The sequence below is a fragment of the Perna viridis genome, chromosome 3 (genome assembly GCF_037379345.1).
Source record: "Perna viridis isolate PV_CMFRI_1.1 ecotype Kerala chromosome 3, ASM3737934v1, whole genome shotgun sequence".
Taxonomy (NCBI): Eukaryota; Metazoa; Mollusca; class Bivalvia; order Mytilida; family Mytilidae; genus Perna; species Perna viridis.
Genome location: NC_142447.1, coordinates 1,790,384 through 1,817,277, shown reverse-complemented (window position 1 = coordinate 1,817,277; position 26,894 = coordinate 1,790,384). Strand labels below are relative to the sequence as shown.

Genomic DNA, 26,894 nt, shown 5'->3' with positions numbered 1-26,894 from the left:
TGCTCATTCGTTTAGCCAAACGGCTTCTCCCTAAACATTGAATCGTTAAATTCCGGTCAGATTTTAATTCTAGGTGGCAATATTTACATTGTAAAAAGTCGGCCATGTTTACAGTGATCGGGTTGCTAGGAGATGTTGTGTACGTTTAAATGGTTTGTCCAAAAACCGAAGAACCCAGAATGCAATTCGGCGTTATTTCGGATATCTCGGATTTATTTTACGCGAACAACGTATAATACCGAGAAGTTGATCAAGCAGACGATTGTCACCGGAGTTCGACGGGAACTTACGCACTTCGTTTGTAAACAAATCGTCCCGTAGAAACCAACATGGCGGATATTAGTATGGGATTTTCCCGTAAGGATTTGTTACGCATGATTTAAGCTAATAAGCGACTTGTTTTTGAGAAGCTGTTTGGCTAAACGAATGAGCAAGTCATTTAAGACAATTTAAACGACGGTTGGTGTCAATAAAGTCGTAGAAAATATTTTTATTCAAATTTTAACAGTATGTTATTTATGTGACGCCGAGTATAGTGGATACCCGACATAAATTCAACATAGTAGATTTGTTCCCTTTCAGTTCATCTTGATTGGCTATAAACAAACTAAAAAGGTAACAGTTTCAGTCAATATTTTATTTGTTGTCATTAAACAAAATAACATTCCATATACATTTTTAATTGCTATTCGATAAATTCATCACAAAATGCAGGGAAAAAAGAAACAATGCTTTTGTTTTGAAAAGAATGAAAGTTTTAAGTTAAAGGAGCAAAAAAATAATTATATCTTCTCTTCGTTATTTTTTGCCCTTTTTTTGTGATTCTTTCTTTTTTCTTTGTTAAAGTTTTCACATGAATGAAAATACACTCTTTCATTGGCGATGAATGCCACCCAGGAAAAACCACGCTAAAAAATAAGTAGATTTTTAAAAAAAGCGATGGAAACCTGTGACTTGAGGTAATGCCGACACCGCCTCCAGAGTAGGCGTTCAAGTCCTACGCCTTGGAAAAAAAATAACAGAAATATAACAATAACTTCAACAACAATAACAATAACAATAATTATAACTTCACACATATTAACAAATCTTGTTCCGTTTCACCTTTTGCTCAATTTTTTAAAAAAAAACCTGTCCAAAATTTAATTTGCAGTCACATCCATAACTATTTCAACGTAGTATTATCCCACACTGTAATTATATACTTACATGGAACCAATTTCAGCCCAAGAAAATAATTCCCATGATCAATATAACATTTTCATAACTAGACACTATCAATTTGAATGTTCCCACAAATTTTACTTGCTTGAACTCCCTGTTTATTAATCATAAAACATTAATGATATGATGGAGATTTAAACATCTTTCAAGGCTGAAAGGAGTCCTTCAAATCTTCAGCTCATTTGAAGACTATTGAAGCTCATTATTGAGCTTGAGCTAAACAATTGCCAGAAATTATTTAGACAAGATCATATTGAGCTGAATAATTGCCAGAAACATATTTAGACTAGGTCTTGCTGAGTTATTGATCTTATTGAGCTGAATAAGTGCCAGAAACATAGACTAGGTCTTGCTGAGCTTAATGATTGCTAGAAACATATTTACAGGTTAAAAAGATGTATTCAATGATATAAAAGAATTATATTTTTGTGTAGTGTTCAGAAACAGTAGGAAAGTTCCTGGCATGAACCAGAAACATAAGGTATTTTGATACTAAAGGATCAATAACCAAAAAATAATGTAAAAAATATCTTTTTTCCTTCTTTTCTCTTCTATTTCTATTGCTTTACTTTTCTGAACTTTTGAATTCATTTGTCTTTTATCTTATTTTTGTTGTTGCTTTTTTGTACATTGATCATCATCATTTAACAATGTCAATTCCAGTGTCTTAATTCTGATCACAAATTAACTCGTTCTTTTACCGCCAAGTTCATGCTCCAGTCGCCACTTGTTGACCTGCAGCTTCTGTCTATTGCTTTTGACCTGCAGTTTATTTCATTTCACCGCTTTTTGACCCACAGTGTGTTTTTCCTGTAATTGACTGAAAAAAAAATAAAAAGAAATAAAACAGACAAGGAAGAATATGAATATTTACTGTTATAATCAACAAATAATAAACTAGTGAAAGCATCAAAAAAGGGCAATAGCTTAATAGATTTACATGAAAAATTAACCACAAAATTTTGATTAAGGTTTATTAAGTTTTATTAAGTTTTGGAGATATATGTTGGCCAATCAAAAACTAATACAGCCTCTGGCAGCCTTCTTGTTAAATCAAGTTTAACAAAAATCATCTAAGTTGTCCCTTTTACTATTTCTGCCAAGTATGGTCTCCATTGGCTAAAAGAACGCAAAGATATATCGTTTTTCAGTGACTTTCAGTGGCCACAGCCACCCGATGAGCCACTCAAGCCACACAAAAAGTGGACCTTTGTACAAAGCATTCAGGTCATTAACCCTATCAAGTTTGGCACATGTGATTTCCGAGGAGTTGATCTTTGAAAATTGGCCGATCAGAAGCTTAAATAGTCTCTGGGGACCATCTTGTTTAATCAAGAGGAACCAAAAGTGGATCCTGCATATATCTTATTTGCCAAGTTAGGTTAAAGTTGGTCAAGGGGTTTTCATGTAATTTAGCAAAATGTGAAAAGTTGACAACAGATGCAATAATGAAATAATCCTTTGAGCTACATGAGCTTAAAAGCATGTATGACCTCTTTCATTGTACATTAGTATACATACCTTCTGAAGATGTGACTATGTATACTGGAGCTATCTTTTGTGATCTTTCCCCAAGGACAGACATCCACTGATTACCCCCGCCAAATATAGATATGCCAAAGTCCTCACAAGAAATCTCCCCAGATTTCTTGCAAGAAGTCTCCCTCTCATTCAGGGTTAAGTGCATGTGAATTAGTAAGGGGTTAAATGTGAGTTACATTAGTTTTATGAGTATTTTTTAGTACCTGTTAGGGTTGTTAGGGTTGAATGATATTATGGAAGACAAATTTGAATGGATTTTGAATATTTACTTCCCTCCCAAAAAATCCCCAAAAAGAACAAAATTAGATCAAGAACCAGTTTCCGAATGTCCTGGGCTTCAGCTGGAAGTTTTGCTGTTCTGAGTAAAGCTGTTCTGAAATCACAAAGAGTTTATCATAGAGAAAAGCATATTAGAAAAGGTACATCTGCTATAAGTATTCAGTTGCTTTGAAATTTATGTATATAATAACTAGAGATGTCAAGGAATACTCGAGTATTCAAGTATTGCTCGATAGGTCCGAGAATCAAGCAGCAATTTAGCTACCAGGGTACTCTTATAAAAAACCACTCGTTCGTGTTTTTCCCCATCCTTGCTACAGCTATAAGTATTCAAGAGCTTTGAAATTTAATTCCTATCTAAAGTCAAGTTTGTTCCATTGATTAAAATTTCTCAAATATGTGATCTGCCATTTTACCTCAATCAATCAATGTGATTTCAGAGGAAATGTATTCAAAAGGTTGTAAAATGTAGAGAAACTCAGATGGAAAGATTCAAACAATGGAGCAATAAAGGTGGTGCATTTGTTTTTGGCAGATGCACTAGATTCTTGGACAGGGTTAATGGTGATATATGATTACCTTCAAACTTATTAAATTTATTACTTACCTTACCAATTTGGAAGGACTACATCACCTCTGTAATTCCTGCTGGGTACCTATAGCAGTGAGGCTACTGCCTGTTTGTGTATACAAGCCCTTCACAAAACTGAAAGAGTACAAAACAAAGAGCTAATTTTTCATTGCCCTTGAATAATTTGCATTTGACAAAGAGTATTTTTAACTAGAAATATGTGAGCAAGCTCACAAAAAGAATAATGTTAGACATTTGTTGGATTATCTCCTTTGGCTTCATCCAACAATAATTATATTCCTTCATGCCTTTCTGCATATGAGACCCAGCCTTCATATAAAAATATCCCTTGAGAAGTTCAGGTGGAGTTAGGCCTGAGGTTTTAACCTTGATTTGGATTATCTCCCTTTAGAGAAATCTGAGAGTTATGACTTTCCTGCACCATGAAGTTTAATAGTCATCATGAACTTCTGAATCAATACAGTGTATCCATCTGCACCATGAAAATCGATTTGTTCAACTTGTCTTAGAAAAGCTGGTCCATGCTCTCAGTTTTTAGTGGAGTCTGTGTTGCTCATTTACTTCCGTTCCTTTATATAAATTTTGGTTATTTTATGTTTGTTGTGGGTGTTTTCTTTTGCCATGCCTGAGTTTTGCCCCTGCCCTTTCAATTTCCGCTTGAATCTAGGTCCTTGGATTACCTTTCATGCTCATCTACATGTGATACCCAACCTTCCTCCCTTGATTGGTTTAGTTGTGCTTACAAGAAATGTGGACAGACGGACGGATGGACAGACGGAGCGATTTGTATACACCCCCTTTAAAATTTGTTTGTGGGTGTATAAAAATATACAAACTCAGCCTGAATAGTATTGTGTATTATTTTCAGTGTCTTTCAATTTAAAATAGCAGAAAAATATACCTAGGTGATACATCTTTGAGCCAATCCATATTCTGCAAATAAATGCCCCATAAAAATCAAATGCAGTGGAACATTGTTCAATTTTATTTTTATCAAGGCAGAATTCATTTTTAAAACAACAACTGTACCTTCCATAAACTGGGAAATACTTCCAAATACATGTTCCAAAATGATACATGTATGTACTGTTCAGTGTTGACCTTTACATAAACAGCCTTTAGTTCTTTACCTGTAAAAATTACACAATCAAATAATTCAAGCTGACAAAATTACACCTCATAAAATAATACATTGCTGGAAAATTCATGATCTCTATCAAATCTTAATGTTTAAAACTGTCATCTGGTAAATGGGCAGATCTTTGGGTGTTTTCAGGCTGTTATTTGACCATTCTTTGTACAAAATAAACAAAATTCTAAGAGCAATGGCACTGTACATCGTAAAAACTGTGACCGAAAAAAAGGGTTCAAAACACACAGTAACACAGACAAGGGTAAAACAGTATACCTCACTCTCCTTTTGAGCAGGGGTATAAGGGGTAGTAACACCTCTGGAACCCCCACTATGGTATTGTTAATATAAAAATATCTACACGTCCTGGATATTAAAAAAAACTATCATTATAAATACTATCAATAAAAGAACAGAGTAAAAGTAGAAACCTTCTACTAGGTTGAACTCTTCTTCATACAATACATTCTGTTTACTGTTTCTTGACCTTCAGTAAACATCCATTGGTTCTGGTGACCTGTAAAACATACACAATATCTAAATAAAGTACACAATTTTGGTTATATACAGTGGATTCCGCTTAATTGCATAGCCTATTTGCCAGTCAAAATTATGCAAATAACCGGGCTATTCTTATAACCGAAATTACGATTTTACCGGAAGTGTGAGTTCAGGTAAGACGACGATACTGTGGATCAACCAGGGATATCACTGTTCAACATTTCTGATCTGGTATTTAATTGTTATAGACCTTCTCATTGTATTTTTTTTTTATCAATAAATAATAATATATATTGTGTTTGTCTTGTTTATTGACCTTCTTTACGTTGTGTGTATTTATAAGTAAAACCATGTGTTTCTCATCTATAAATAGTCAAGTAATTTCCTGACCTTTCTACGAAAGAAAATCCCATATTTCATATTTCAGCCAGGATTCAGTGTAATATTCATCAATGTTTCCAGTTTGTGGGCTTTTGAAATGGTCTGTGTGTTTTTATTTCTCTGTTCATTGTACACTGATAGTTGTGTATTATACGCATCATTGACCTCGATATATTCCTATGAAGTGTGGATAGTATGGGGCACCTTAGGGTAGTTGAATTTCATTAGACATTGTACTGAATGAATGACTTTTAATTTTCGTATGATATTTATGCCTAGTAACCCAAGCTCACTCAAAACTGCTCAGCTCATTAAATAAAATTAAATTTACATTGATAATCATTTGTAGTCAGAAGAATTTAAATAGGGACAAAAAATACCCCAAGCCGAACCTCAAGCCGCATCATAAGGTGATGTTCGGCATGTCGTCAGAAGTCATTGTTCACCTAGGTTTATTTTAATGTAATTAGAAATCATTTATATTGTCTTTTATGTCAATTATATTTTTAATCCATTATTAACACCTCCTGATTGATGATAATCTAGTTTTTACAACAATAAATATGTTTGACATATTTATGACCCGAAGGCTTAAAACAGAATTTGGGAAAACCTGTCTTTACCTGGACGAGGCAAAATTCTCTATGCAATAAACCGAAATACACCTCCAAGGCCTATGCAAATAAGCGATTTTTTCCCTAATAGAATAATAGGAAATGGTTTTGTGCAGGAGAAAAGTATGCTAATAACCGAAATATGCAATAAAGCGATATGCGATTAAGTGGAGTCGACTGTATAATAAGCCTAGGATGACAAATATAACAGATTGTTACATTACAATTGCATTTGGTAGCAATGTACTGGATTTAATTCTGCAACCAGAATTTAATTCTTTGTATCCGTTTCTGTCTAAACTTCTTCTATGGCTTTCTAAACAAAGATCATAGATTTTTTTAAACCATTAGTTCTTGTCCAACCTCCTAATGTTAAATCTGACTTGGAAGGATTCATGAAAATAAAATGCTTTCTACTGGATACTTATTGTAAACAGACTGGTAGACACCAATTTCCTTGTTAGGCTTGTATAAATGAAAGATTACTTACGTCTTGACCAATGTAAAGTATCTGTAATCGTGTTGCTCCTGCTTTGTGATATATTGACCAGTATCCTCTGGAGGCCTTGTTGAGAGGTTATATCACATTGAGCAGGGTACCTTGGTATGTAGTTAAGCTTTACTACATACAGAAGGGCAGTATCACTGAAATCTGTGGACCATAATTTCAGTGAAGATAGCCAATCATTTGAGGTATTGTGTCGGCAGAAATCCTTCCTTGCTTTACTCGGGCAACACGATTTTCCCCCTCAAGCACAACATGGAAGATATAGCCTGCAGCAAATTAAAGTGAAGTGTCAGTGCATTTTTTTGGTTTTTGTTTGCATCATTGAATGACAACTCAAAAGTGATAAAGAACATTTATTTGAATACATACCTGTTATTTTATATTTATTTTTTCAATATGAACTTTAATCTTAATGATTGTTTTCTCATTATCAATTATTAAAACAAAAACTTGTTTTGTGAAAAAAAATAAATATAAGCACAATATCACATACAATATGTACTCACATTTTACAAAACACTTCCAAGACTAATGTTAACTGACCCAACGTGGTGACATACTGTGTATCTTCTTCATTTGTCTTTTTATCTTTATTTTGTATTTTTTTTGGTACAATGATCAGTTAACAATGTTTATTCAGTTGTCTTAGTTTGATCACAAAATAAGTTGGTTTTTTACCTCCATGTTCATGCTACAGTAGCCACTTGTTGACCGGAGGCTTCTCTCCACTGCTTTTGACCTGCAGTTCATTCCATTTTACCACTTTAAACCTACAGTTTTCTTCCTTTTCTTTCTGCTTTTGACCTGCAAATTTTCATTTTTATACTATATATATATACCTTCCGATGATTTAACTTATACTGGAGCTATCTTATTTTATCTTTTCCCAAGGACAGACATCCACTGATTACCCCCGCAAAAGATGGTTTTGGAGATATATGCAAAAAAACTACTGTACGACCCCTATGTTCTATCATGCTGAATACTATTACCCGATGTCAAAATTTGGCTAAAACTAACGGTTTTGGAGATATATGCAAAAATCTGCTCTCTGACCCCTATGTTCTATTTTCAGTAATGGCATCCATGTTTTTTAACCGATCAAAAATCTAAAGTCATTTTGTTAAGGATACCCTAAAAAACAAAAATACCAACTTCAATTGAATTTTGTGCAGTAGTTTTTGAGAAAAAAACTCAGGAAACTTTACCTAGGTTTCACATTCCATCCAAACAAATGCAAACCTAGCTGTAAACAGTTAAGTAGATAAACAATTAAGTTAAGTGTAATAATAATAACTCCTGATGTTTAATCTATACATAAGTGGAACAACTCAGGCTGAATTACATACATACTGACTTTGAAATTATTTACATGAATTTCTAACTTTAAGCTGACAAAATGTGAAAGGTGGGTATTGGCCTTAATTGACATATTACAATTGAATTATGATTAAATACGAAATCACTGAGCACATATATTATTAAAACAAGTACTGTACCTTTCATAAACTGGGAAATACTTAAAATACATGTACCAAAATGATACATGTATGTACTGTTTAGTGTTGACCTTCTCATAAACAGCCTTTGTTCTTAACCTGTAAAAAAGTACATACAACTGTCCTTAAACACTTTTTTTTTCAAAACAAGAGGCTCCCAGGAGCTTGAATGGCTCACCTGTTTTTTCTTGTCTTTCAAGGGCAATAAATTTAACAAAGAGTTGTCCAACAATTTTGATTCAAGAAGACTTGGGTAGGACTATCATAAGATCATTTCAGTGATAGAAAGTTTCTATCTATTATAGTTTTCAAGATATTGGCTGAAAACTGTAAAAAAAACCTGTCATCTTTCATCTTTCAAGGGCAATAACTCTTACAAGGAGTCATCTGACAACTTTGATTCCTGAGGACTTTTGAAGGCCTTATAATAAGGGTCATTTCAACTATAGAAATAATTTTGCTAAACCTAACTGTTTTGGAGATACATGCAAAAAACTACTGTCTGACCCCTTTGTTCTATTTTTAGTAACAGCAGCCATGTTTTTCGAAATATCAAAAATCCCCACATCAGTTCTATGCAGGAAACCAAAAGGAACATTCATACCAACTTCAATAGTGACAAAGGAGAAGATTTTTGAAAGAGATTACATTAAAAACAACAAAAAAAAAAACATCAAAAAAGGGCAATAGCATGGCTTCACAGATTACATTGAAGAAGTGACCACAGATAGATCTCATCATGCTGAACACAGTCAGAATTTGGCTAGACCTAACGGTTTTGGAGATACATGTGAAAAACTATTTTCTGACCCCTATGTTCTATTTTTTAGTAACGGCAGCCATGTTTTTTAGACAAATAAAAAATCCCAACACTCAGTTCTATGCAGGATACCCGAAGGAACTGTCATACCAACTTTGGTTCCAATTGGTCTAATAGTGTCAGAGAAGAAGATTTTTTAAATAAATAACAAAAATCAGCAAAAAATGTTTATAAAGGGCAATAACTCCAACATGGGTTAATGGATTAGAATGAAAATTTGACTACAGATAGATCTCATCATGCTGAACAGTTTTACCCTGTCAGAATTTAGCTAAACCTAACAGTTTTGGAGATATATGTGAAAAACTACTGTCTGACTGTTCTATTTTTAGTAATGGCGACCATGTTTTACAACACATCAAAAATCCCCACTACAGTTCTATGCAAGATATCCCAAGGAACATTCATATCAAGGTCGGTTCCAATTGGTCAAGTAGTGTAAGAGGAGAAGACTTTTTTTGAAAAATTGTTAACGACGATGACAACGGACGCCAAGTGATGGCAATAGCTCACATGGCCTTCAGCCAGTTGAGCTAAAAAAACAAATAAATCAAGCCAACAAATTACACCTTATGAAATAATACATTCATTGCTAGAACATTCTATGGGTTTATTTATGTTTAGGACTTACCTCAAATAAATATGACGTACATGGGCAGGTCTTGGAGGGGTCCCATTTTCCCATTTATGCTCAAATTTTGCACAATTGCACAAAATGAACAAAATATTTGAAAGAAGGGGGTCCACCATTGCAGTATTATTGATATAAATATCTATACTTCCTTGATTTCAAAAAAACTTTTATCATTATAAACACTATCAAAAAAGGAAAGTAGGTAAGGTAGAAACCTTGTGCTAGGTTGAACTGCTCTCCATACAATAAATTCTGTTTACTGTTTCTTGACCTTCAGTAAACATCCATTGGTTCTGGTGACCTCTGAAATATACACAATACCTAAATAAAGTATACTTTTTTGGTTGTATAAATTACAACTAGGATTATAAGCAAAACAGATTGTTACATTACAGTTGCATTTTGCAGCCAAACTGCTGTCTATGGCTTTCTAAACCATGATCATGGTTTTTTTTAACCATTAGTTCTTGTCCAACCTCCTTATTTTAAGATAGCCAATCATTTGAGACATTATTTCTGCAGAAATCCTTCCTTGCTTTACTCAGGCAACACAATTTCCCCCCTCAAGCACAACATAGAAGATATAGCCTGCAGCAAATAAAAGTGAAGTGGAAGTGCACTTTTGTTTGTTTGCTTCACTGAATGACAACACGGAAGTGCTATAGAAAATTTATTTTTTAATATAAACTTTAATCTAAATTACCGTCTTCCTTTGACAATTATTAAAACAAAAACTTGCTTTATGAGGAGAAAAAATCAAAATAAGATTTGACAACATAACCAAATGTAAGTACAATATAACATACAATATGTACTCACATTTTACAGAACACTTCTAAGACTAATGTTAACTGATCCAACGTGGTGACATGCTATGAATCTTCCTCATTTGTCTTTTTAGCTGTATTTTCTATTTTTCTTTTTGTACATTTATCATCATCATCAGTTAACAATGTTTATTCTATTGTCTCAGTTCTGATCACAAATTAACTTGGTTTTTGACCTCCAAGTTCATGCTCCAGTAGCCACTATTTGACCGGAGGCTTCTTGCCACTACTTTTTGGTTTATTTCATTTCAACCATTTTTGACCTACAGATTTCTTCCTTTTTTCCTCTTTTTTGGGGTTCTTTTGTCCCTTTCTCATCATCAGATTAACTTGTCAATTCTAATGTCACAATTCTGATCATAAAACAACTTGGTTTCTGGCTCCCAAGTCCTGCTCAAGTGACCACTTTTTGACATACAGTTTATTTCATTCCACCATTTTTCACCAAGGCTTATCTCTACTGCTTTTGACCAGCAGTTTATTTAATTTCACCTCCTCTTGACCAATGGTGGCTTTTCTTTTAATTGACTGAAAACAATAAAATAGGCAAGAATAAATGGGAATACATCCTGTTGCATGCAGTAAATAATTAACCAGAATTAACTGCGTTTCATATTAAGTGAAACAAGCATTCTGACAATATTGCTGATGCAACACAGTGTCCCCTTTCGGCCTTTGAACTCATTGCCTTTGTGAGATTTTTTTTATATACATGTATGTGAACTAAAATGGATGGCGTTATTTTTTAACAATCAAGAGAAAATGACTCTTGAACAGCAAAAGCAAATTCCATCAAAATCAAACCTGAGCTTCATTTTACAGTAATAACATTTTTGCATTACAGAAAGCTGCATAAAGACATTCTCTTTCTATCACCTGGAAAGTTGAAAAAAACTTCGTTATTATGAATTAACGGGCAAATAACTATAGAATGACAGCAGCAATTTGCATCAAAATGATGAAACATAAAATTTTATGTAATTTTCTATGTCAAAGGGCCACAAGTTCCATATAACCATTTTACGCAATGATATTTAAATTTAATTTGTAAATTGTCAAGATAAGACTAGCTAACAAATATGAAATCAATTGGATGAGGCATTACAAAGGAAAGTCTGGAAAACAAACTAATGAAATTTTCTATGTCCAAGGGACACAACTTCTGTAAAAATCATTCAACCGTAACATCATTCGAACTTAACTTATCATGATAAGACTATATACCAAATATGAAATCAATTGGATAAGGCATTACAAAAAAAACCAAGTGTGAGTGATGGACTGACAGACTGATGGACAGCAAATCTAAGTTCCCTTCGGCATTTGCCGAAAGGGGACAAAAAAACATTTCTCTTTCATCAGTTAGCGAAAGAGTAATCAAGGGAACCAAGGTTATAGCGGTAATCAAAAGAATGTAATCCAGGGACAAAGACCAGACATGGAAAACAGACATACACAACAAAGAACACAAAGTAACTAAATTCATACATACAAAGTAACAAAAGCAAATGAGCAAATCGTAATCCACTTAAAACTGGGAGCATGGACCAGGTGCACCGGTAGTGTAAGCGTCCTCTGCTTTTCTAGAAACATCCGCAGTGATGAAAATAAAGTGATGAAATAAGTGTAGTTCAGAAATATAAAAGGTGGCATCCCAATAGGATCCACCTAATTTTCTGATTACTATAGGTCCGGGTGTTAAAAGAATAGGCCTGCAGCAGCGCTAAGTTTGTCGTAAAAGGCGACTAAATAGTGCTCAGAACCCTAGCCGGGGGCTAGGGCGCTCTGCCCACAGAGCAACTGGGATGTGTGCCCCAGGTGGTGGAATGAGGTACCCCTGGCGTGTTACATGCTGGGGTTGTCAGGCTATAATACGGAAAACCTGACCGCAAACCATAGTGGTGCACCATGTTGGGAAAGTGCCACGTTCCTTGCACGTTACAGAACCCTACTGTGGTATTCTTCCAGAGTAGGTACCATAGGACTCCGCCACAGGAGGCTAAATTGCCCGACCCTACCCACCTCTCCCTATTTCCAGTGGCAATCAAAATTTGTCGACCCCATAGTCCTTGTGTCCCATCCCTTTTTCATTTCATCATCATTTCACGTTCATTTTATAATCCATTCCATGTTCATCGTCTGAATATAGCTGAAATATTGCTGCTCGAACGTTAAACCCCAACAAACAAACAAACAGATTACTACAACAAAAAGTGGGAGGTAAAAGCAATAATGTAAAGCCAATTAAGATTTATTTTTAGAATAAAAACATAGATAGATCTGGTCATGTTGAAACTTTCACCAAGGCCGGATTTTCAAAAAACCTTACAGTTTTAAACATATGTGCGAAAAATGTCTGCCATTTTAAGAAATGATGGCCATATTTTTTGTGGGATCATACATCTCCATATAGTTCTATGCAGAATTCCTTCAGGAACATCCATACTAAGTTTGGTTCTAATTGGTAAGTTGTGTCAGGAGATTATTTCAATTTAATAACATCAAAATAGGGAAAAAAAAACGTTAAAAAAGGCTCCAACATGGCTTAACAGATTTACATGAAAATTTTACAAGATAGATCTCATCATAGTAAAAGTGTTAAGCCTGATGAGATCTATGTCAAAATTTTGATAAACCTAATGATTTTGGAGATATAATCCTTTGGGCTAAGTGAGCTAAAAGCGTATCTGATCTGTTTCTTTATAAAATAATATACATACCTTCTGATGATTTGACTTTACACAAACTGGAGCTATCTTTTGTGATCTTTCCCCAAGGACAGACATCCACTGATTACCCCCGCCAAAGATAGATATGCCAAAGGCCTCACAAGAAATCCCCCCAGATTTCTTGCAAGAAGTCTCCCTCTCATTCAGGAGTTAGTAAGGGGTTAAATGTGAGTACATTAGTTTTATGAGTATTTTTTAGTACTTGTTAGGGTTGTTAGGGTTGAATGATATTATGGAAGACAAATTTGAATGGATTTTGAATATTTACTTCCCTCCCAAAAAATCCCCAAAAAGAACAAAATTAGATCAAGAACCAGTTTCCGAATGTCCTGGGCTTCAGCTGGAAGTTTTGCTGTTCTGAGTAAAGCTGTTCTGAAATTACAGAAAGTTTATCATTGAGATAAGCCAATAAGAACAGATATATGATAAATGAAGTTTCTTATGTATACAATGTATGTAATTTCAGGAGTCAATCTTAGAAATTTTCAAAAGATCACTTGTATTTGCTTAGTATTGCAAGACATAGCAACATGTCCCTAGTGTTGATGTCAACCAAATTCCATAACTCTTGCAAAATTTGTTAAAATTCTATTGAGTCCAAATATGTCTCAGTGGATTAAATAATGTTACACTGAATTTTCATCAACATCATTCAACTGAGGAGACCATACTTACTATATAAACCAAATATTATTGAAATCAAAGATATAATAAAAATTAGCCGGGAAGTGGCAGACTTACAAGACTATTATCTGAATATAATAGCATTAAAACCTATGATTTTTCAACACTGTATACTTCTATTCCCCATACTCAGTTAAAATCCTGACTTAAAAACATTATACATTGTTGTTTTTCCAAAAACGATGGTACACCTAGATACAAATATATAGTTCTTGGTAGAGATTTCTCGTACTTTGTAAGAAATAATTCTGAATCATCTTCCAAATATACAGAGGAAGATGTTTACAAAATGCTGGAATTTTTAATCAACAACATATTTGTCCAGTGAGGACGTGTTTTTCAACAAACGGTCAGCATTCCAATGGGAACAAAATGTGCTCCTTTACTGGCTCGGATCCGAAATATGTTTAGCAAGATTGAAGTCATCACTACAGAAGTTTTATAGTCATCATCATGAACTCGTGGATTGTTATGGTGTATCCATCTGCACCATGAAAACTGATTTATTCAACGGGTCAAAGTTTTCCTTTCCTCGTTTGTCAACCCCGGACTTGACTTTTTATGAGCAACTTGGCGGGAGTTTCTATAAAAACAGAGGACATTTACCCTACCAGTGCACCTGGTCCATGCTCCCAGTTTTTAGTGGTCTGAGTTGCTCATTTGCTTTTGTTACTTTGTAAGTATGATTTTAGTAACTGGTGAATTTGGTCACAAAATGGCAGCAATTTAAAAAATAGCCACCTAAAAAACATTTCAATGTTGCTAGTCTACTCAGAATATCAAGATTATTTTATTAATGGCGCTCATCTTCAATATTCTTCTATGGTGGAGGAAATAATAACAAAATAGCAAAAACAGTATTTTGACCCCAATGTTCTATTTTTAGTAATGATGGATATGTTTTTTGACTGAAGAAAATGTTTTGTGTAGGATACCCTAAAAAACAATTAGGCAAAATTTCATTAAATTTTGTCATATTGTTTCAGGAGAAGATTTTTAAAGTTGTACTCATGAAATACGACAAAAAATTTGTTTCACGGGCCATTACTCCTACATCATGCAACAAATCATTTTGAAAATTTTGGCATAGGTCCGTCTGATGGGGAATAATATGTAGCTCATAAAAATTTTGTACAATTCATTATTTTTTTTAATTATTTGCAGAAAAATTGTTTGATCCCTGTTCTATTTTTAGTAACGGGGGCATGCTTTTCCCTGTGTCGAAACAGAATACCCTAAGAAACATTCAAATAAAGTTTCATCTGATTCTGAATAGTAGTTTCAAATAACAGGAGGATCCCAGGAGCCTTAATTGCTCACCTGGTTGAATTTTGTCTTTCAAGGGCAGTAAATTTAAGAATTTCTATCATAGTTTTCAAGATGATAGCTGAAAACTGTAAAAAAAAAACCTGCCATTTTTCTCTTTTCAAGGGCAATAACTCTAACAAGGAATCATCAGACAAATTTTATCCTTCAAGACTTTTTTAGTCCTAATAATATGAATCATTTCAGATATTAGAAGAATTTGGCTAAACCTAACTGTTTTGGAGATATATCCAAAAAACTATTGTCTGACCCCTGTTCTATTTTTTGTAACGGCAGCCATGTTTTTCAACAGATCAAAAATTCCCACATCAGTTCTATACCCTAAGGAACATTCAACCAAGTTTGGTTCCAATTGGTCAAGTAGTGTCAGAGGAGAAGATTTTTGAAAGAAATAACATAAAAAATAGCAAAAAATGTTTATAAAGGGCAATAACTAGAACATGGCTTACCGGATTAAAGTGAAAATTTAGATAGATCTAATAATGCTGAACACTTTAACCCAGTCAAAATTTAGCCAAACCTAACAATTTTGGAGATATATGCGAAAAAACTACTGTCTGACTGTTCTATTTTTAGTAATGGCAGCCATGTTTTTCAACAAATCAAAAATCCCCACATCAGTTCTATGCAGGATACCTCAAGGAACATTCATACCAAGTTTGGTTCAAATTGGTCAAGTAGTGTCAGAGGATAAAAGTTTTGAAAAATTGTTAATAACGACGGAGACGGACGCCAAGTGAGCTAAAAATGTCGAAAAAAGGGCAATAACTCACACATCAGTAGACATATTTTCATGAGAATAACAACTCAGACAGCTCTCATCATGCTGAATACTTTTATCCTGTCAGAATTTGGCTTAACATACGGTTTCGAAGATATATGCGAAAAACTGCTGTCTGACCCCTATCTTCTATTTTATTTATGGCAGCCATGTTTTTCACCAGTCTAAATCAAAGCAAAAACTTTGTGCAGGATACCCTATGGAACAATCGTTTTAAGTGTCATCCTAATCCATTCAGTTGTTTCAGATGATAAGACGTTCGAGAAATTGTTAACGATGACAATGACGGTGGACGCCAAGTGAAGGCAAGAGATCACATGGCCTACTAATTTATTACTTACCTGACCAATAAGGAAGGACTGCATCACCTCTGTAATCACTGCTGGGTACCTATAGCAGTGAGGCTACTGCCTGTATAAATACTGTATACAAGCCCTTCACAAAACTGTAAGATGCAAAAAAACAAAAAGCTTTAATATTTCAGTGTCCTTGAATGAAAAAAAAACTCAGGAAACTTTAAGCTGACAAAATGTGAAAGGTGGGTAGTGGCCTTAATTGACATATTACAATTGAATTAAGATTAAATGTGAAATTACTGAGCACATACTGTATTTTCCGGACTATAAGTCGATATTTTTTTTTCAGCAAAGTGTCAGCCATGACTTATCGTCCACTTATAAGGATTTTTCAAGAAAAAATGTTCATTTACAATGCATTTCATTAGAACAAACACTAGATGATACGTTTTTTAACTGGAAAGACATTATTGAGTGTTCCGGAGTTATCCGTCCTTTGATATGCAAATTTATACCCATTTACGGTATGTCGTAACACATAAGTAACATCGCTAGAATATATACTGTTAAAAACAAACTACTCAACTCGGATCACAGCTAACACCTACAATATACATGTACATGTCTGACCCTTGATTTATCTGCCGAATTCGACTTTTTTTCGTTGATTTCGGTCAAAATGAGGCAATTCGACTTGTATTCCACATAGACTTATAGTCCGGAAAATATGGTATATTATTAAAACAAGTACTGTACCTTCCATAAACTGGGAAATACTTCCAAATACATTTTCCAAAATGATACATGTATGTACTGTTTAGTGGTGACCTTCACATTAACAGCCTTTAGTTCTAAATCTGTAAAAAAAATACATACAATTGTCCTTACACAAACATCATTTTTCATAAAAACAAATAAATCTAGCCAACAATAACATTTTATCAAATAATACATTCATTGCTAGAAAATTCTTATGGGCAGGTCTTGGAGGGGGGCCCATTTGCCCATTTATACCAAAATTTTGCAGTATTATAAATATAAAAAAAAATTCCACTTCCTTGATTTTAATCAACTTTTATCATTATAAACACCATAAAAAAAGGAAAATATGAAAAGTAGAAACCTTTTACTAGGTTGAACTGTTCTTCAAACAGTAACTTCTGTTTACTGTTTCTTGACCTTCAGTAAACATCCATTGGTTCTGGTGACCTGTAAAATATACACAAAACCTAAATAAAGTACACACTTTTATATCAATTAAGCTTAGGATTATAAGTAAAACTGATTCTTACATTACAATTACAATTACAATTGTTAGCAATGTACTGGATTTAATTCTTTGTATCAATTTCTGTCAAAACTGCTGTCTATGGCTTTCTAAAAAGGGACCATAGTTTTTGTTTTAACTATTAGTTCTTGTCCAACTTCCTTATTTTGAATCTGACTAGGAAGGATTCATGAAAATAAAATACTCTCTACTTGATACTTGTTGTGAACAGACTGGGAGACACCAATTTCCTCGTTAGGTTTGTATAAATTTAAGATTACTTACGTATTGACCAATGTAAAGAATCTGTAATCGTGTTGCTCCTGCTTTGTGATATATTGACCAGTATCCTCGGGGGGCCATGTTGAGAGGTTATTTCACATTGAGCAGGGTACCTTGGTATGTAGTCAAGACTTACTACATACAAAAGGGCAGTATCACTGAAATCTGTGGACCATAATTTCAGTGAAGATAGCCAATCATTTGAGGCATTGTTTCCGCAGAAATCCTTCCTTGCTTTACTCTGGCAACACGATTTTCCCCCTCAAGCACAACATGAAAGATATAGCCTGCAGCAAAGGTAAGTGAAGTGTAAGTGCATATTTTTGTATTAATTACTTTCATTGAATGATCATTCAGAAGTGATATAGAATGCTGATTGATTTTTAATTTGAATACATGTCTGTCAAGCTAAATTATACTTTAATCTTGAAAAAAAATTAAAAAGCAGAGGACGCTTACCCTACCGGTGCACCTGGTCCATGCTCCCAGTTTTTAGTGGAGTCCAAGTTGCTCATTTGCTTTTGTTGCTTTGTATGTATGGTTTTGGTTACTTTATGTTCTTTGTTGTGTATGTCTGTTTTCCATGTCTGGTCTTTGTCCCTGGATTACATTCTTTCGATTACCACTATAATATTGGTTCCCGTGATTACTCTTATATCTAATAATTATTTTATCATTGGCGGCATAACTGTAAGATTAAGAACAATATCACATACAATAAATACTCACATTAAACCGTATTTTGGTGTGTATTGTGCGCACTTTTTTTTACCAGGAAACTAACTTCAGAACACGGGGTGTGTATAATACACCCATACATCGTTTCAACACATTTTTACAGACCTTAGATCAGTCCAAAATTAACGACCTCGAGGGAGTCAATATTGAATCAGAGACCACTTATGAGCTGCAAAAGCATATTTATGGATTTTTCATGAGTTTTTCGTTGACTTGTTACCTTTGTAAGCATTGATTGTCAATAAAATCTTCTTGAACAAAATCTGGTTTTGATTTATTTCCTCCCAAAAGAACATGGCAGACTATGTTTACAACCGCCATACTTTTATTTTTGTGTATCGAATAACAATATAATATGTATATAATTATGTCTTTACAATGTATACGACTATTCCCGACTTGTGGACCAACATTTTGTCAACATTTATCTCCCTTTGGAGCGGGTGACTATTTGGAACATGCAAGGTTTTCCATCCGATATCAACGATACTTTAGGAAATCTCGAAAGTCAAAAGGGAATTTCTCATTCTACTGACCCTGCCATAAATTTTCTTTACCCGGGATACAAATGAAAATCATCCTTATGTAACCTACCAACAAAATGAAACACCCTGTTAATTTTAGAAACACTGTTGTGTTTGTCTGCTGGGGATTCCATTTTCATTTGAGTTACCTCTTTTTTCTGCACCCGAATCCAAACATCGATTAGAGAGACTTCGAAATTATACCTGCTCTTACGGGAGGTAATTCTGCAAAAACAGGATAAAATATGCCTGCATCCCCAGCTCCATAATAGGGAATACAACTTGTTAACGATTTGAAATAAGTAATTAAAATACACACAAGTTTTAACAATTTAATTACTAAATAACAAAATCTTTGGCAGATTGCTCATAGAGCCCTAAAATATTTCCATTGGACAAAGTAGTCGGTTATAAAAATATATTGTTATTTACGCATAGTATTGAACTCTACTTCATAGTTATTGGATATTCTACTTTTTGAAAATATTGACTTTCTTTTTTCATTGAACTAATATCAAAATCCTTATCCAGTGTAAATACTATAATTTTTTAACACAAACCCTTTATGTATCCCGACACACATCAGAGAAAATTCTGCATCTCATTATCACGCTTGGCCGAGCTATCAACACACATGCCCTATTTGATGAACGTCTGCATTGTTCACTCAGACCCCTTAATTGATTGTAGTAAAAACAGTCCTTTTTGTAGAATTAGCAATTTTCAGAAATTGATTACTCTCAATAGAAACCTTTCAAAGGTAATCAAAACGTATGTCCAAGACAATTTCAGCTATTGTCTACGTTACGTATTTCTTACTCGAACAGTAAATGAATACACATAAACACTGACAAAACAGATAAATACAAAAGTAACAAAAACAATATTCTTTAATGAAATAAATACACAAAACAGACGAAATGGTCCCTTCTATTTAAAAATAAAATAAAGCCAGTAATGTTTGTGGTTCTATACATACATCGGTAAAAAAGATTTTTACATCAACTTTTAAAGGAAAACAACCCTGCGCATTATACACAAATGCGCACTATACACACCAAAATACCGTAAAACACATCTAAGACTAATGTTACCTGATCCAATGTTGTGACATGCTGTATATCTTCATCTGTGTGTTCATCTGTTTCTTCATCTGTGACTTCATCTGTTTCTTCTGGCTGTATCATAAAACTTTGGTGTTATGCTCAGGAAAACAAAATCATTTTTACAAAGTACAAGTTCGAAGTGTATAATTCTACCTACAAATAATGCAGGGAACCAAGCAAGTAGTCCTGCTGGAGCTTTCAGTCCCTTTATAAGACCAAATAAAGGCGGCTATGAAAGAAACACTACAAAGTACCAGAAACTTGTAGATAGTTGCATGCAGCAGGATGGAGTCCATGGTGACTTGAAATAGAAGTTGTATAAAGAGGCTTTGCAGGGCAGTCATTGTGAACCTTGGTATTGGTAGGGACTGATTATAGAAATGTGCAGAGAGACATCCCAATGGACTTGGAGGAAGAAAGAAAATGTGTGGGAAAGTGCAGAGTACTGATGAACAGTTATAGTAAAATGAAAGTGCAGTGTACAAGTGAACAGTTATAGTAAAGAGAAAATATGTGAGAAAGTGCAGTGTAATTGTGAACAGTTATGGTAAAATGAAAATGGGAAAAACACTCAGTAACTTAAGAACATAATAGCAATTACACCAGGAGAATCAGAATCATGTAGGCCATCCAGTTCCAGGTTCAGACTGGTCACCTGAGCAGGCGCACCTCTGGATGTTGTGGAATATCACTGAACAGCCAAGGAAGAAGGACGCCATCTGGTGATGGAATAGGATTAGCATCCATAAGTAGTTATAAAGGTAGAGGAAGACAATAAATGATTCACGTTTACCAGTGTAACACAATATTTTGACAGAACTCTATAGATCCCAGGTTTTTTTTCCTGGATTTTAAATGCTTTAGTCACTTTAGCGTGAGAAAATGAGGCCCATTTTAATGGTATATTTTTAAAGTAGTATTTGACATAAGATATTTCAGTATCATCTGTTATTTACAGCACTGTGTAAAGACATTAAATAAAACTTAAATATACATTACATATGAGTAAAGTATATTATTTTTTTTACTATCATGTAAGCATGTTTTCCAGACAATCCAAATAGCAAATATACCTGAGACTAAAAAAAACAAAAAACTCCCCACCCTTTAAGAATCATCAAAAATAGAAATCATTTTAGGACACTCTTACACTTAATCGGGGACTATATATGTGACGAGACTATTCACTACACTGCTCCATTGGATCAAATTGATACAGATCAAATTAATATAGCCTAGCTGGCTGAGTGGTCTAGGGCGCTGTGCTTTGTGCAGGCGGTGTTGCCATAGATGTCACAGCGGTATATATATAGCAAGATTTCAACTGTGCTTTTGGGATCCAGAGCGAGTTATATGACAATTTCACAGTTATATTCAGTATTGGTCTCTGAGAAGTTTATTGATATTGCCAAAATGTAACTACAAAATGGAGTAACACCTGAGTACTCGTCATTATTGTCATTCTGAAATCTTTCGTCAATGACAGTAATGACGAGTGCTAGAAAAATCACTGAATCTTTTAAACCACGTTTTCAGCAGTTTAAGTAGTACATGTATTAAATTTAGCAGAAATATACAAAAATTAAGACCAGTCACAAATTACCTGCATATCTATACATGGATATTTATATGTATTAAAAAGAATTATTTTTAAGTGTTGTTTAGTCAAACTTATCTTCAATACTTAAAGCTAAATATCTAATAGGCGACAAATCACAAATTTGGGACTTTTCCCCTATAATTTCAACCCAAAATAAATAGAAAAAATTGAGGCACAACATGCAAGCAAATGTCAGACATCATTGACGAACAACGGGATTTGCAGCCAGATGACTAGTATTGTAAGGAAAATCTTATGGCTACTTCCGAAGAATGTTCATGTTGCTGGTAAAAAAAAATTATAGAACATTTCGTGCAATTGCAAGCTTGACAAGTCATCACGTTTTGGTGATAAGATAAATATGATCGTAGAAATATTCACGGAATATTCTTTGTTTATATATTATTTGCAGTACTTGTATAAGTACCAAACCAAATTAGAGACGTCACGAGCCAATCGGAATCTATTGGTAAAAATAAATAAACTCTGGCTATGTTCTTCCTTCAGATAGGAGAGTTCTACAAGATGGTTATCCACTTATATTTCAAGGATTTCGAACTTTGCATAGCCTTGAGCATTTTATAAAAGTGCATTTTGTATTTAAGGTTATTTATTTTTGTTTACGTGGGTATGATTTATCATAAGAGTCTAATTTAATGCAAAGGTGGTCTTTCCCTTCAAGTTTTGAGAACTTTAGGTTTGTGTGAAATGATCCGTAAAAATCAGCTTTAAGGTTTCTGAGAATTCCAACCAAATCGGAGCATTTTAAATTTTTGGCAGAAAAAATCAGTTGCCATGGCAACTGGCAACATATCTTTCCATTTTTTTGCATAAATTGTTCAGCATGCAAAACACTACCTTTGTACCAAATTTCTGGTTCCTAACCAAATATTTTTCCAAAATAATGCAATGTCCTGTATTTCATACATGTGAACCTACCATTGGTAGGAAAATCTACCGCACCATAAACTAAGTGCCCAAATTGTCAAAGTTTTTCCTAATTATTGCACTTGATCCTAATAATTGTTTTGTAATGTTTATATATTATTTGCAGTACTTGTATAAGTACCAAACCAACATAGAGACGTCACGAGCCAATCGGAATCTATTGGTAAAAATAAATAAACTCTGGCTATGGTCTTCCTGCAGATAGGAGAGTTCTGTCTATTGTCTATTGAAAAATAACAAATTTTCCATGTGCATATTTTGTTTATTGCACTTCCTGCACTTCGTTATTTTTCAATAGACGAATTTTTTATCATAGGCAATTCTCAAATAGCTCTGAGTTATCCAGCAACATTGTCCATTTCTTATAACCTAACTAAAAATTTCTGACATCAGTCTAGATACTTCATGGAGCGAAATGAAAATAAATAGTATTACCCTGATATGGTTGAAAATAAATTTTCTGACCCTCCTCAGAATCAGATCGTCATCCCAAAGTATGCACAGATCCATTCTGTCAGGTATGACAAGAAGCATCATTATTGTTTGTTGTGTGATATAAAAATTATTTGTAATTAAGTTTCACTTACTGGCACAAATCCACCTAAGTGCAGTTCCCCCGTCTTCTCAATGTGGTTCAGCTATAAATTAAAAGAAAAAAATCGATACATATGTCATAAAAAGCCAGGAAATCTGATGCTACAATATACCAGATAAAAACATTATTTGTACACATACAATGTATGTAATTGGCTTAACATGTACTTAATTACAAATCTAATGTCATATGTCACTTGCACCGAACACCCTGGCTACTCTTCGTGAAAGGATAGAATTATCTTCCTTGTATCTTATTACTTTCAATATCTTCAAACATGACCTCTTTTAAGCAAAATTAAGATTTACGAGGGCCTAAACATCCTTTAAAAACCTGCTAATCCCATGTCTTTCTTAGGAAAACATTGTCACAGTTATTACAATCTTGATTCTATCATCCCCATCTGCATACATGTATTTATATTGCCTAGCAGTTTGATATTGATGTAATGATAAAAAAAATATTTCTGAGGTTTATTACCAAAATGAATAGATGGACAAATCTATATGGTAATTTCTTCTACCCCTAACTTAGAAGGGTATTAAAAAATAATATATGTAGTTAATAAACTGTTACTGAACATATTCATATATAATAACTGACAAAACAAGCTTAGCAGCATTGTTACTAACCTTGACCTGCTGGTATCCACACCAGTGTTTCCACAGTGTCAGAACCACTGTGTAAGAATTGCATCAACCTATCATAAAAAATAGAACTTCATTACCTTTTAATTGAAAACAGCAGACATGTGATCCTTTAGAAAACAAAAATAAAACAAGTGTGCATGTATACATGTATATTAAACAGCTGATATAGAATTCAAATTGATTTATATTTATGTATCAATAAATATCAACAAACCTTTTTATGAAAGGGTCTACTCTTTCAGCAATTATGATGATTTGCTGTCTTTGGAACCGTGGGATGCAATTCTGTAGCTGTCTTTCCCCAGGAATCAGACTGAATCTTCTCCCGCCAAAGACCTCACAAGAAATCCCCCCAGATTATCTTGCAAGTAGGCTCACCACCCCATTCAAGGTTAGTGGTTTTAGTAGTATTAGTTGAATGAGAATGGACGAGTGTTTTGAAATGAAGAATTCAGTCAGAGGGTCCTGTAACCTATGGGAACTTGGCTTCTGAAGCTTGCTGTTCTGAGTACAGCTGCCATTTTCTGAAATAAATAAATCATCTTGTAATTTTGGAAAACCATTCAATAACATGATTGTTGGGGTTCAAAGCCCGAGCAGCAATATTTCAGCCATATTCAGGTGATCATTCAACAACATGTATTAATTATAAATGAAATGATGCAAATTCAAATGTTACCTTAAATATATATATATTTTTGAAAAATAAAAATTGAGCACATTTTAAAATAGACTTAGCATTTTATCATTTGTATTGAAGCCTCATTTACTCACAAGTTCAGTTTAACTTTGGTACAATCAGGCGTTGAAGTACAACTTCAGTATAATTAGGAGTTGAAGTACAACTTTAACACAATCTATCATACACTACCTTGTATAATAGTACCTTCGTCATTAAGATCATTGCATTAGGCGAGTTATTCTTTTAATTTTCAAAAATTCTCTGGTACATTTATATTTTAAGGTCAAAAATTCTAATAGGGAGACAAACAACCTCAACTCAATGAATATCTTACTTAGTATAATCATATGGATATTTTTTTCAATTAAAAGCTTTTTTCTAAAACTACAAGATTTTAAATTATACACATTAGAAGCAGCTTAAAAGTGCTAATTGCTACATTTAGCCTTTTCACAGCCAATAACTCAAATTTGGAGTTGCCACACAAGTTGGACTCAATAATGAATACAAATGTATTTCAAGGGCTTAAGCTGAAAAAGCATGTCACATTTCATTTTCCAGAATTGATAATTTTTATTGATAAAAGTTGCTTCATCAGCATACTAATGACACAGTTTAAGTACATACCCTGATACATTTGGTAACAATCCACTGAGTAGTTAGAAATGAAAATAATTTAAAGTAAGGTTAACTACAACAGATGATGACAATACATGTACATTTAGCTCAGGTGGACTGTAAGCTGAAAAATGCAACAGTGAATACTTTACCTGACGTATAAGCTTCTTTGACCATAAGATAATGGCTGACCTACAGGAGGGTAGGCTGACCCTTTCTATTGTACATGGTGGACTGCAGGGGCTTCCACCTCACACCACTCAGAATGTACCTTTAAAACAAAAAAAACTTTTTCAATTTACAAGGTGTAAAAATCAGTATTATGAATGCACTGCTGTGTGAAGTGAGCTCCACAGACTGAAAACATATGTTTGTGAACATGTACATCTGACAGCACAATTTGTGGAACCAACAAAAATAGAATAAAATACACACATGTAGCCATCCACACATACATGTACCGGTACATGTAGTAGTATTTGTTCATGTTTACTCCTAATGTACATGTAAGTTTTTGTAATGTACTATGCCATGACAATTTAATGAAAATGTGTGTCAGCAAATAAAATATTCAATATTAAATACAATAACTTCATGCTTATTTTCTATGACAAGTTCACAATTATGTGTGCATGTGTGTATGTGGTGGGAGCTATGCTCGAAAAGTCTTGATAATAAACAATTTGTATCATATTATAAATTGGAAAGAAAACTGGAGTGCCCCCTTTTGGGCATTTTCAGATTATATATCATACAAGGATTTTTATAGTCTACTGTAAAAATCCTTGGTACATACATGTACATGTATAAATGTATACATTTACATAAAGTAGGGTCTACTAAAATTTCTTCAAGTACATATGTAGTTAGGGAATTGATATTAATACACACTCCCTGATGAAGTCAAGATTAGAAATTTCATATCACCAAATACCCAGTAAAAATTTGTTTTATTAAGCTATTGAGCCATGAAATAAATATGATCTTACTTTATGCTAGTGACAAAAAAAAAAAAAAATAAATTAACCACTTGGAAGGAGTGATTTAAATTTCTGTGAGCGATAGCTCACCAATTAAAATTTTCAAAGTTATCTATACATACATGTATTTCATGGGAGAAACCGGCTCTCCTGAAGCAAATTTCTTTTTGTTTTTAATGATTAAAAAATAAATGTTAGTTTCCAAACTTTCAACTTTACATTATACATTAATCTGTATTTTGAGTGCCATAGCCAGGCCAAAGCAATGTGGAAGCCTTTCATAGCACAGAAAAGGGGGAATGACTTCTCGAAATTGAAATTTTAACTTACTAAATAACAAATACTCACAGTGACATCGCCTTAAAAACAAATCATTTATAAATATAAACAAACAAGTGACAGATAAAATCACTTACCTTTGAAGCCAAGTGACAGCGCTGTAAATTTCTTTTTTATACATGTTTCCTACTCCTTAAATTACTACTGCCTTGTACGATAGCAGATGGCCAACTGACATAATAGCGGGAAATCTGTA

At 33.8% G+C, this 26,894-nt stretch overlaps 1 long non-coding RNA gene across 3 annotated transcripts; it reads right to left on the bottom strand.

Moving 5' to 3' along the window:
- Nucleotides 1-616: 616 nt before the first annotated feature.
- LOC148620607 (uncharacterized) lies at nucleotides 617-26,871 on the bottom strand. 3 transcript variants are annotated; one of them, XR_015920914.1, is made up of 21 exons: nucleotides 26,776-26,871; nucleotides 25,532-25,650; nucleotides 24,294-24,603; nucleotides 24,062-24,129; nucleotides 23,422-23,472; nucleotides 20,275-20,358; nucleotides 17,922-18,205; nucleotides 17,493-17,578; nucleotides 17,126-17,226; nucleotides 16,415-16,518; nucleotides 13,274-13,654; nucleotides 10,546-11,081; nucleotides 9,942-10,029; nucleotides 8,273-8,371; nucleotides 7,452-7,577; nucleotides 6,756-7,039; nucleotides 5,201-5,286; nucleotides 4,667-4,767; nucleotides 3,653-3,751; nucleotides 2,746-3,139; nucleotides 617-2,044 (listed from the first exon to the last, which is right to left on the bottom strand). It is a non-coding gene; the product is annotated as an uncharacterized LOC148620607 (long non-coding RNA). The 3 variants fall into 3 exon arrangements; XR_015920913.1 differs by lacking the exons at nucleotides 9,942-10,029; nucleotides 10,546-11,081; nucleotides 13,274-13,654; ... (8 more) ...; nucleotides 25,532-25,650; nucleotides 26,776-26,871 and adding an exon at nucleotides 9,724-9,923; XR_015920915.1 differs by lacking the exons at nucleotides 7,452-7,577; nucleotides 8,273-8,371; nucleotides 9,942-10,029; ... (10 more) ...; nucleotides 25,532-25,650; nucleotides 26,776-26,871 and adding an exon at nucleotides 7,280-7,298.
- Between the last annotated feature and the right edge of the window lie 23 nt (nucleotides 26,872-26,894).